Genomic DNA, 12,620 nt, shown 5'->3' with positions numbered 1-12,620 from the left:
TACTAATCCAGCTGATTGGGGGTGATTTGCAGCGTGGAACTTTTGCTTTATCCCCAACCCCTCACACACATTCTTCATCACTTGGCCCAACAAACTCACTCCCATTATCACTCCACACCATTCTTGGCATTCCAAACCTAGGGAAAAATTCCTTCACAAGGGCTTTGGCTGTGGATAAAGCAGTGTTGTCTTTTAGGGGGTATGCTTCTATCCATTTTGAAAAAGCGCAAACAACAACCAATACATATTTCAAGTTGTTGTACCTTTCCATGTGGATAAAATCTAGCTGCAAAACTTCTAATGGATATGATGGAGGCGCAAAATGACCAGCTGGAGTTGGGGTTCCCCTACCAGGGTTGTACTTCAAACATACCATACAATTCTTGACCACATTCTCTGCACACTTGGGAATTCCGGCATTCTGCCATACTGGAGCCAACAACTTACAGATTCCTTTCATACTGATATGTGCCATTCCATGTGCCATAGTAACCACTGGAAGCACATATGCGTCAGGTAACAACCATCGCCTATGTTCTGACAGATCAATCCAACAACCATTCTCATCCAATTTACCCGTACTTTCTCTCCACTTGCTCAACTCTTTCTCTGTGGCTTCAGCTTGAAGGGACTTCACACTTTCTATCGTGTTTTCACACATTCCAACATCACCAACCCATCTTGCAGGGCCCGCAACATACATTCGAGTCTTCACATCTTTTGCAGTTTCTTTCGCGATTTCATCAGCAAACGCGTTACCACGACCAACATCATCAGTGATTTTCTTGTGCGCACTGCATTTCATAATCGCAACTTGCAACGGTAGGGTCAGTGACTCAAGGAGATCATTCACCAACTTGCCATTCTGAATTTTAGCTCCATGCGAAGTCAGGAACCCACGTTCTTTCCACAATCGCCCAAAACTATGAGCCACGCCAAAGGCGTACTGGCTATCCGTATATATGTTCACTTTCATTCCTTCAGACAACACGCATGCTCTTGTAAGGGCAATTAGTTCTGCTGCTTGGGCCGAATTATGTGGCACTCGTGCAGTTTCGACAATCGTGTGCAAAGTCGTGATAGCATATGCAGCAGTCGTATCACCATTTGGAAGCTTAAAGCACGAACCATCCACCCATAAAGTACCATCACACTCAGTCAGGGGAGTATCTTTGAGATCCACTCTCCCTTTCGTCTCTTCTTCTGTTCTGAACAGACAATCATGTTGCTCAATCTCATCTAGGTCTGCTGGAATTGGCAATAATGTAGCTGGATTCAACGTGTTGCATCTCTTTAAGTGTATATGATTTGCTAACAGTGTTAGTTCATATCCTGACAGTCGCGCACTAGTTAAGTGCTGTGTCTTGGTCCTGTTTAACAATGTGTCCACAGCATGTGGAACCATAACAATCAATGTATTATCCATTACTAGGCCAGCAGACTGTCAAATAGACATAGCTGCGGCGGCTGTGGCTCTCAGACAACTTGGTAATGCCCTCGCTACAGGGTCCAAGGTTGACGAAAAATATGCGCATGGACGCGGTCTGTCGCCAAAAGGTTGTGTCAACACTGATAATGCGCAACCATTCTTTTCGTGAACATACAATGTAAAAGGCTTACTGTAGTCGGGGGTGCCCAACACAGGAGCTGAACATAATGCATTACGTAATTCCCAAAAACTTTTCTGACACTCTTCAGACCATGGGATAGGATTCGGTGTGTCTTTACATGTTAATGCTAACAAAGGTTTTGCCAGCAAAGAAAAATTTGGTATCCAGTGCCTACAGTATGAAGTGATGCCCAAGAAAGCACGCACTTCTCTCTGTGTTCTAGGCACACTCAACTGTGCAATGACTTGAATTCTTTCTGGGGTCAGTTTCCTTCCCTCCTTCGATAAGAGATGACCTAAGTAGGTCACTTCTCGTCGACAATATTGCATTTTTGAGAGAGATACTTTGTGATGAAAGGCAAACAAATGACGCAACAATGACAATGTAGCTTCTTTGCAAATCTCCTCAGTATCCGCGGCGATCAGTAAATCGTCCACATACTGAATGAGGGTAGCACCACTAGGTAAAACAAGTGCATCAAGCTGCCCTTTTAAAGCTTGACTGTATATTGATGGACTTTCACAGTAGCCCTGGGGAGCGCGTTTAAAGCGAAAGCTGCGACCTCCTAAACTGAAGCCAAAAATGTCTCTGCTCTCCTCTGCAATTGGGATGCTAAAGAAAGCATTCTTTAGATCGATCACTGAGAACCATGCAGCGGAGGCTGGAATCATAGTTAACAAGGCAGTTATATCAGGGACAACTGGAAACTGTGGCACAACAATCTTATTTAGATCTCTAAGATCAATCACAAATCTGTAAACAGGTGGCTGTGAAGGGTACGTTCGTTTTAAGACAGGTAAAACAGGACTATTGCAAACGTTGCCTCTTGTCTCTTCAATTACATCCTTTTTAATCAAATCGCTGACAATTGCTAACAACGCTTTCTGACCTTCATTGGAGATCTTATACTGGGGAATACGTGGCAATCTAACATTGGCCTTTAAAGTGACCACGTATGGCGGTATTTCCAAAAGACCCACATTATTGGGACCAGTAGCCCAAAGGACATCCGGAAGGGATGACAACTCAGGTGGCATTGCATTCTTAGACAAATACATTGGGGAAATCACTTTCTTACCTAATGTAAGTTGTACTCCTGAGGGAGAACAATATAGAGTTGCATGCAATCTTTTTAGCAAATCTAATCCTAGCAGATTTTCACCACATCCTGTCGTTAGGATGAGGGGTGCTTTTAGCTCGCAAGGTCCAACTGAGAGTGACATAGGAATAGAAATCGGATTTCTTACTGGGGCGCCAGAAAAACCTACTGAAACGTTCATTTCGCCAGACAAAGGCGCGCCAGGGAGTTTTGAATGCATAATTGAACTCTTTGCAGCACCAGTGTCTAGCAGAAAGAGCTCTGTTACACCCGCTGTAGTAACTTTAACATATGGTCCACTCTGTTCCACTGGTACTGAAACAACTCCCTCTCTCTGTCTATGGCTGTCCTAGTAATCATTACCTTCCACATTGTCGTCTTCTGCATAATAATCATTATTATAGTACTGAGCTGTATTACCAGTCGCGTTGGCTTGCTGATCAAAGCTATTTATGGTATTTTGAGGCGAAAGAGGACGCGCGTTCTGGGGGAACATTTCCACGCCCCCTACCTCTAGGAGCTTGCTGACCACCTCTACCTCTTGCGCCATACGCATTACTGGTACGCTGCATTAATTTAGGACAACTATATTTGAAATGACCTTCCTCTTTGCAATTTGAACATTGATTGGGACCTACAGGGATACGTGGTTGATAATACCCATTCATTTGCTTGTTATTCTGAAACTGTTGGGGCTGCTGGTAGATACCTTGAGTTTGCCTATAATTATTCTGTCCTCCACTTGGTGGATAAGCCTGCTGCAAGAGGACCTTCGTTTTTAGTTCTTTCGTTTTCTTATCTGTTCTATCCTTCTCGTCTTTATCTCTATTTTCATAATACTGTGCAGTAGCCAGTATTTGCGCTGAAGAGGAAACAGCCCAAGAACTTTCGGAATCTTTTAATTTCTTACACAACTCGGGAAATAGATTCTGCACAAACTTATCCACAAATAACCGTTGGCCACCTTCAGTACTCATGTCCTGACCACTGTGGTCGATAAACGTTTCTTCAAACCTGGTAAAGAAATCGGACACTGTCTCATCTTTCTTCTGCTTACATGCAGATAGTTTATCCCAATTTACGCGCATCGCGGGCATTATAGTCTTCATGTAGGTAATAATTCTACCAGGGAGTTCTGCTACCAAAGGGTCAGGCTTCGCACCACCAACTTGGCCAGCATCTGCAGCAATGATATTAGCCCATGTGTTACCCAATTCTGCAGCGTGATCTACATTACGAATGGATCCCCATAAAGGCTGTGGAACCACATTCCCAAACAACATATCTATGTCAGCCAGATTCATTACACACGATTCTGCAGTTTGTGATAACTCCTTATAATATCCTGTAGGGTTTTTACGGGGGTCAGGCAATGTCTGCTTAAGCGCTAACACCTCAGAACGCTTCCATGGGACATGTACCCAAACACGCTGAAAATGTGCTGGAGCAGCAGCAATACCTCGAGCGGCATCAGCCGCAACGGCTTCCTTCCATACCGGAGGGACTTCTCTCATAGTGTATTGTCGCGCTTTTCCCTTCTTCCCCACAGGGAATTCTGGTTCAAACAATGATGGTTGACAATCGCCATTTCTAAGGGACAGTAGAGTCTCAACCGCTTTATCTACATTGGGACCCACAATTGTACCTGTTCCAAAATCAAACCGTACTCGACACAATTCCTGTGGGTTTGGGTTTGAACCATTATCCTCCAATTCCTCACAGAGGAATTCACACATTTTGTCAAAGACATACCTCTGTGTTGGGGCATCCCATTGGTGGAAAACGTTAACAACTGATTCCACATTATAGAGTGAAGGGAAACCAATCCACCTACGCGCCAGATGATCTAACACCTCTTTCTCGTCGGGACCAGGCAGCTGACTACGCAGTTGCTTACGCTGTAAACCAGGAGTCATACTAGATGACCCAAAGAGAGGCGACATTAAACTAGTAACTACATTAGCTAGTCGTTGTCGTGCTGAAGGAGAAGTTGAGGCGAAAACGGGGGGATAGACAGAGGGAAGAAAAGCGGATTCAGATACGGGTACCTGGGTAGTGTAAGAAGGAGCGCCAGGGGAGGCAGCTGATGTGCTAGGCAAAGTCGCAGGAAGCGCGGGGGCAACAGGTAACACAACTGGCGGCCCTTGAGAGGGCTGCACTGCAGGGGTAGGAGCCAGCTGAGGAGGAGCTGGCGGATTTGGGAAGGCTTGTGGCATATTTACTGGAGGCTGCACATTTACAAGCTGTGGAGGTGCTGTGGCATTTTGCGCATACGGGGGTGGCGAACTTAGCAAATGGGACATTAGGGAATCCTTTTCTATCTCTTTTGTCTCATCTTGCACAAGGGGTGACAAAACAGGGTAAAATTTATCGATCCCTAGTTTGCGCTGTCTATGTAGCTGTTCATTCATTTGTTCCTCCTCATTATCTTTAAATTGCACAGCTGCTTGCATCATTAACATACCTCTTTCTCTCTTATTCCTTTTCGCTAGCTTAATGTCCTTCTGTTTGGCTTACTTTCGCCATAGGCGGAAAGAATCAAACATCGCCGGCCGGGCTTTCTTTTTAAAGAATTTTACTTCCAAATTATCTAAGATATCTGTATCGAAACTACCATTTTGGGGCCATTTTAAAACACCGTCCTTTCTGGTGTATCGGATCCATACTTCATTATATGCAATGGGGCCCACGCCATGTTTTACATAAAGCTCATAAGTTGGAGTTCCAATTGGAGGAACCGGACATGAATCCTCTAACTGGAAATCCCTTCCACAACCCAAACAAAACAATCTGCCAAATACACTAGCACCAGGCATCTTCGCTCACTAGTCTAGTTTCTAACTTCAAAGGATTATCGATTACGATAGTCTCGTGAATACACGAGTCCTCTGGCTTTGGCGTTTGCAAACTCCAAATCAAAATGATCCCGAAGGATACCAAAAATCCCAAAGGATACCAAACAAACTGGGAGACGCTCCACTTATACTTAACTGAATATCGATGATCAATGGCGTCACCAGAAGACTCTCTCGATTGTTTCGCACTACAAAAAATCGTCAAGGGTCCAAAACAGGGCGATTAATCAGGGCAGCAGTCCTTCGTAGCCGTCGGGACGCGGAGAACCTCGCAGAAAATACTTTTGGACCACGTCGACATGCAGGGGTCGATGTAGTGGCGGCCTTCCTCCGGAATTTCCACACGAAGCTCCTCACGAACCTCTGGCTTGGACTGGTACCGCTGAAATCGTCCCGAGTTGGGCGCCAACTGAAGTACTGGGAATTTAAAGCCCAGCGGTGCAGGGGAACACACCCTAAGACTTCGGGTTCTTTCCTGTTTCAGACCTACAGAAACACAGAGTCTTCTGGGTGAAGTCAGAGATCAGTTTATTGGCTGCAGACCAATTACAGGAATCCGAGAAGTACAACAGCATGTATGTTCTCAGGAGACTGCTTAAAGTTACAGAAACGGGCTTCTCCTTAAATACAAAATATCATGCTTCAGGCACACATTGCTTGTTTTACGATATGGTCATCTTACATGTATTCATTTCAAACGAAAAGGCAGAGTCGTGATGACCATCCCACATTCCAGTTAGGCCAGCCCACAATTATTTACCCAGCAAGGCTCAGATCCCACATCAGATATCAATAGGCCCCAATAAACACGAACATCTCCTGTTTGGGAAAACAAGCCATAAAGCAGGAAGAGTCAGGTGTGAAAGAGATTAGCCAAAAGCTCGTGTGGGATGAAAAGGTTTTATGGTGTGTCAAACCCTGATGCAAATCACAGGTGGCCGTAGGACGGGGAGCTCGTGAGACCGGACTGACCTGGGGCAGCGGAGCCAAGCTGCCCAGGTCACAGAGAAGTCAAAGGAAGGCACATGTGTTCTAAAGGCCCGTATTTGCTCGTAATAGGTAGCCTATGTGAGGGCAACCATAAGATGGCCACCGCTCCAAGATGGAACCCACGAAGTCAATGCATAATAACGTATACATAGTGCATTTATCAAAGAAATGTTATATAAAGCACTTGTACATACCGCATTGACCATTCGCGGTTCGCTAATACCGGGACAGACAGGGGTAGGGCCCTGCCTCCTACGCGGTCCCAAATTCTAAAGTACCACAGACCGGCTTCCTCCCTCTGCAGGGTGCCCATTTCTTTTCTTAGTTCTTGGTTCTCAGCCCTAGATGTATGAACCTCGTGTTGAAGGGATGCAAGGCTCTCCAACAAGGAAGCTAAGACCGTATTTGTATCCATCGTCCAGGCTGGCAGTAAACATTTTGCTTGACAATCTGTCAGGAACAGATAGACAGCTAGAATGTCACTGACCTTTAGAATGCCAACCAGCGGGGACGATGGTTTAATGTAAGGTCCTCTATTCCCTTTGGTGTAAGCCCTCACAGCATACCATAAAACTGCTCTGAGAGGGATCACTCCGGGGTAAAGGGGAATGGATAAAACAATAAACAATGCTGTCAGGTCTGATGTCTTCAACTGAGCTGAATGCCTGAAGTTATGGAGTCTGCTAGAAGCCACACCACCCAACTCGGAGTCACTGCAGGGAAAGAGAAGAGAGATTGTGATGCATAGAATACTTGACTATACACAGCACAAAAGCAGAGTGTAAGGCTAATACCGTAACATACTCTAAAGCATGCAGCAACAAGACTACATTTGTACAGCAGCAGCAGCACCTCTGAACCCAAGGAGAACTTTGATCCGAAATGGGTCTCTGATATAGTCACAAACTGGAAACCAAACAAAGCCAATTCTCGCTCCCTCCGAGAGAATAAACTAACCTAATTACCTAGAGAACTGAGAAACCTTCATGACCTTAGAAGGAGCCGGACTAGCGTAAGCACCTCTTACAGAGAAGAGGAGTGACACGAGAAGCTCAATCCAGGTGCGCTGTTAACAGAGCACAGCGCATTCACTAATTTCCTTCATGCACTGTTGCAGGCACAGCATAACGAAGGGAGTCTTGAGGGCCATGAAAGGCACAAAGTATTTTCCGGGCACACTGTTTACAAGGCACAGTGCAAGCACCAACTCCCTTGTTGAAAGCACAGCGGAACAAAGGGAGTCTTGAGGGCTGTGAGAGGCACAGCAGAATCAACAAAAGTAAGACGGCACTGACAACAGCGGGTGGGGAGATCCTTCTCTCCCCTCCCGTCTACTGGCACGATATCTCATTGTTGTTGGTTTCGGATCTCCAAGATTGCCTCCTTGAACCTCAGCTTGCTAGGCTGCAGAGCACTCCGTTGTCGGTCCACAGACGCTGAACCAGAACCAGGAAGGGGAATCCAAACACACTAATCAGCAACGCATGAAACAGGAAATCGGATGGAAATTGTCAAGCCCCGAACTCAGGAAAGGGCGGGCTTTTATAGCAGTGCAACTTCTGGGATTATTCCAGGCTTTCCGTTTAACCCAGTAGGCAAAGTGTTTCTGGGACTTGTAGACCCTTGGCAGGCTCCCGATATGCGGGCTGTCATGCATCATTCTCTCTCCAGTCACTCCATCGTAGAGAAAGGGGTGGAGGGCCCTAGATGTAGGTGTAAAGAACCCCTTTAGCCCGATCACCCACTGTATAATCATTACAGAGATAATGCAGCCAGGATTGTGAGTGGTATCACTGCATGAGATAATGCAGATTGCAAGTTGTTTCCCCCCAGAATGGGGAATGAGAGGCAAACCCGGCAATACAGGGTTAAATTCCACGTTTTTCCCCTTTCAGGGAAAACAACATGTTTAAATCAGCAGCTATTTACTACCTGCTTGGAGCAGATAGTAAATGGTTGCAGGGATTTTTCTTTTTCTTATAGGCATGGTAGAAGGGATGGTGGTATAGGGGTAGGTTTATTTTTCCTGTATCTGGGTGGGGGTTTCATATGTTCCCCATGCTGAAGGATGTTGGCGACGGGGTATGGGTAAAGTACCTGCCTTCTGCCCATGCAGATGTCTCTGGGTCCAGTGGGTCTGGGCCTGGAATTATTGGATCAAGAGTTTGAGATTCCAATAGTTCCGGGACCAATACACTAAGAAACAAAGAAAGGCACAAAGTGTCATCCACATAGGGGATACCTCTCATAATGGGGCCATAAGGTTTTAAAAGAAATTCTAGCTGGCATGGGGAGCTAGTGTCGAGATCTGAAATTCGGCTTTGCATGACTGATCCTAGGGGCGCTACTGCCAGTCTAACTACATTGCTTTGAATAGTTTTCAATTTTCTATATTGCAATAATAATCTTTTGACCTAAAGGAAGACGAAACAGTCATATTACGACTTGTATAGGTACGATAAGGCGTAATTTTTCTTAGTTTCCTCAGTAAGGTACCTTTAGAAACAACCTCTGTGGATTTCAATATCCTACTGAAGATAGACTTCGGTTTTGAAGTCCAGAATTTTAAACATATTCCTCCAAATTGGGCAAGAAATTAGTGACCCCGGGTCAAGAGACCTGCCCTTTTACTAACCACTATTACTATTATTATCAGTTTTATTCCAATTCATCATAAGCTTTCACATTCATTGTTTGATCTCCATCTGGAAAGCTGCTGCACCCATCCACAATGCAAAGGTGTATCTCAGCAACATATACACAGGTGATAAAGCAAGAAAACGTACCTTAAAATAATGTGGTTAGCCTGTAAAACTTTAACATAAGTGATGCTTAAAGAAACAGAAAAATGGAAATTTGCACTTCTCTAAGGGCCTCATGTAGGTAAATACATTTTACCGTTTCTTAAATACCGAGCCGTACCGAATCGGTAAATTAGAATCGGAAAGTTATATGTAGGTAAAAATTCGGTAACAGTTACCGATTCGGTAACATTCGGTAATCACGAATCGGAATTCACCGAATCGGTAAATACCGAGGTGGTATTTACCGAATCGGTAAATACCGAGGTGGTAGTTACCGAATCGGAAAATACCGAGGTGGTATTTACCGAATCGGAAAATACCGAGGATACTACCACCTTCCCTTTACTAAGAAGCTAATATTATTATTATGCTAATAGAAGGTCTCTTAGGCTTGAATAGGGGACCCCATACCTCAAAGATCAGCTTAGTGAAATCACATCACAGGAGCATCAGGAGTCTTCTCGCAGGAAGGCTCGTCTTCGGTCTGAATAATAAACATGATGTCTGTGATATTAAAAGCGCCAACTTTCAGGTATTTGCAGCTGCGCGTGTGTCATGGCTAAATAGTGGGTCGATCAACCTAGAGTGGAAAACATGCATTGTGTAATATTCCAGACTGTTTGTCACACCATGTACAGACCAAGGTCGCTGCGCAGAGCTTGGGATGGTAACAACAGATTGCTCTCGTGTGAAGCAAGTCTCGAGTCAGCAGTTTATTTAAGAAATAACATGTAAACGCAGTGTCGTGTGCAAAGACAAAAAGATGGCTGTCTAACATTTAACGTGGTTATGCGAACTTAACAATGTATGTACGTATTCAGGGAGAACTCACTACACGCCCCCTTGATCGAAGCACCATTTAATAGGCAAGAAAAGAGAGAACGCAGAGTTCAGTTTCGTCAGAGCAGAACAAGGCGTGACCAATGCTGCGCCAAAGTCCGAAACTACAAAAAATAGCAGCATAGAATTCTTAAAAAAAATTCAAGTAGATAAAAAAACTCAAAACGACCATCAGGAAGAGAAAAAAGAGAAATAAAAGAAATAAATGTTGCGCCAGGGTGCTGTCCAGTAGCACAGGCGCAATGGACGACAGTCCAGTTAATCCATGAATGTATAGGCAGCATATGTGGCCACTGCTTCCAACAAAAAATCGTTTGCAGGGCCACTAAAAGTCTCAGCCATCCAATTAAGTAAAGAAAAGGAACATACGTGTTCTCCAACCATCGGAGCCTCTAGCACAATCAGAGGGCACCCGGAATGTTCCTCCAAATAGCTCATAGCCAAGAAGTCGTAGGCGGCCGCAGAGATGTCCCAATTACCCAGGATACCATGCGCCGCACCACAGGCCATAATCCGGCCACCAGAACAGGCCAACTCGTGAGACACTAAGGGCCTCATCAGTCGATCGAAATCCGGCACCGGAGACACCATGTTGGTCAAGCACAAATCCAGAGGCCATTCAAAGGGACAATCCAGGCAGTGAAATACAGGTTGTACGCAGGTGAAGTAGGAATACCTGAAGGATAATCCATAAGCCAGGCTCAAAGTCGCCAATGGCAAAGTACCATAAAAGTCAAGCATCCTATCACGAAGAAGATGCAGATGGGACAGGTGCTCGTGTGGCACAGAAGGAGCAGCCATTCCGGAGTATAAAAAGGAAAAGCAGCACACCTGCCACTAGCGCCAGAAGCAGCGGGACACCTCCAAAGATGCTCGAGAAAAGTGAATGAAAAAATGCCGGAATCACACCAAAAATAGTTTGGAAAGAGGTCACGAGACCCGAGCCCACAAGTTTAAAAAAATGAGCCAGGCCGGTCGTGGACGAGGCATTGAAAATAGTTTGGATCAAAGAGCCGAAATGCAGGGGGAGGTCAGTATTCAGAAGCGCCTGTACCTCAGTGCGCGTATTAGCAACGTGAAGGACAAATGTTTCACGAGAGGAAGTCAAAGGCACCTCTTTTTGGGACAATAGCGCTCTTATTCTGCTCAACTTGTTGAACTCTGCTTTCAAGGTTGGAATCGAAGGCCAGATGGAAACATCCAGCCGCCCATGCGGGGGTGGAAAAAGAACATTATTGCAGCAGACAACTTTCTGCGAGACAGTTACTATGTACGGGATTCCCACTAACATCCCGCAGCAAGCTTCATTATTCAAAATTAAATAACTACCGTTTGCAAGCAGCGTGAAAGAAGGTGTAATCACAGGCACTGGGATACCTCGTAGGACGCACGCCAAATTCGGGGCTTGTACATTGCATGCGCCGTGTAATTGAATGTGCCTACATACCAAGGAATGGTCTGGTGTAGTGGTACATTCCTCGCCTTTCAAATAAACCTCAGTTCCGTCCCTAGTACATCTATACGTAAAGGGGAGGGACCAAACCTCATGCATGAAAGCGGTGCCTAGCGGTTCATACCTACCCAAAGCATAATGTTTCATACAAGACGTAAACTTAAAAAGCGCGAAAGGGAGAGTTCTCAATCCGTGTACTAACCACGTAGCTGAATTGATCTCCGCTACAGAGAAAGGCAACGGTTCTAACTTTTCAATCTGTAACAATGAATATGTAGCATCCTTCATGGACATAAATCGCTGCTTGTCAGTAAGGTTGTAGGGAAGGAATGACGATGTAGTGGTCAGATAGTCCCAAGGGACCCTCCCTGCCTTTAACGTCTGCAACGTCCATGCAAACTGCATAACAGAACGCAACTGGTTTTGACCATGATATAACACAGACATATCATCATGCACAATATCAACAACCGAAGAAACAATATTGTCTAATGTATAAATCCTAGAAGAGAGAGTGCTAATGCTATTATCTATAACGGCTAAAACCTTCTCCATGTTTGCTTGATCAATAGCTCTCAATCTGGAAGCCGCCTCAATCTGCGACAACTTCCAGACTTCGTTGTACATAGCATACGCCCACCTTTTGGTTCTGCCACCCACAGGACCCTTAACAAAATCATTCAAATCGGTATGCACATTGATGGAGTGGGTGGACTTCCTGTTCCTGTAGATGTGCTCTGTGTCAGCTGGTGGACAGATTGGGATGTGTGTACCATCAATACAGCCGATGACATGGGGGAACTGTGCCATGTGATAAAAGTCTGTTTTTGTTTTCTGCAGTGCAGCCTGTGTGTTGGGGAAGCTGATGTAGTGGTGCATTCTCTGCATCATGGCATCCAGGAACTTCCTGAAGAAACGTGACAGGCAACTCTGGGATACACCACCCACCGCAGCTATCACCACCTGATA

The sequence above is a fragment of the Triturus cristatus genome, chromosome 2_2, assembly GCF_964204655.1.
Source record: "Triturus cristatus chromosome 2_2, aTriCri1.1, whole genome shotgun sequence".
Classification (NCBI taxonomy): Eukaryota; Metazoa; Chordata; class Amphibia; order Caudata; family Salamandridae; genus Triturus; species Triturus cristatus.
Note: the sequence above shows the minus strand (reverse complement) of the source record.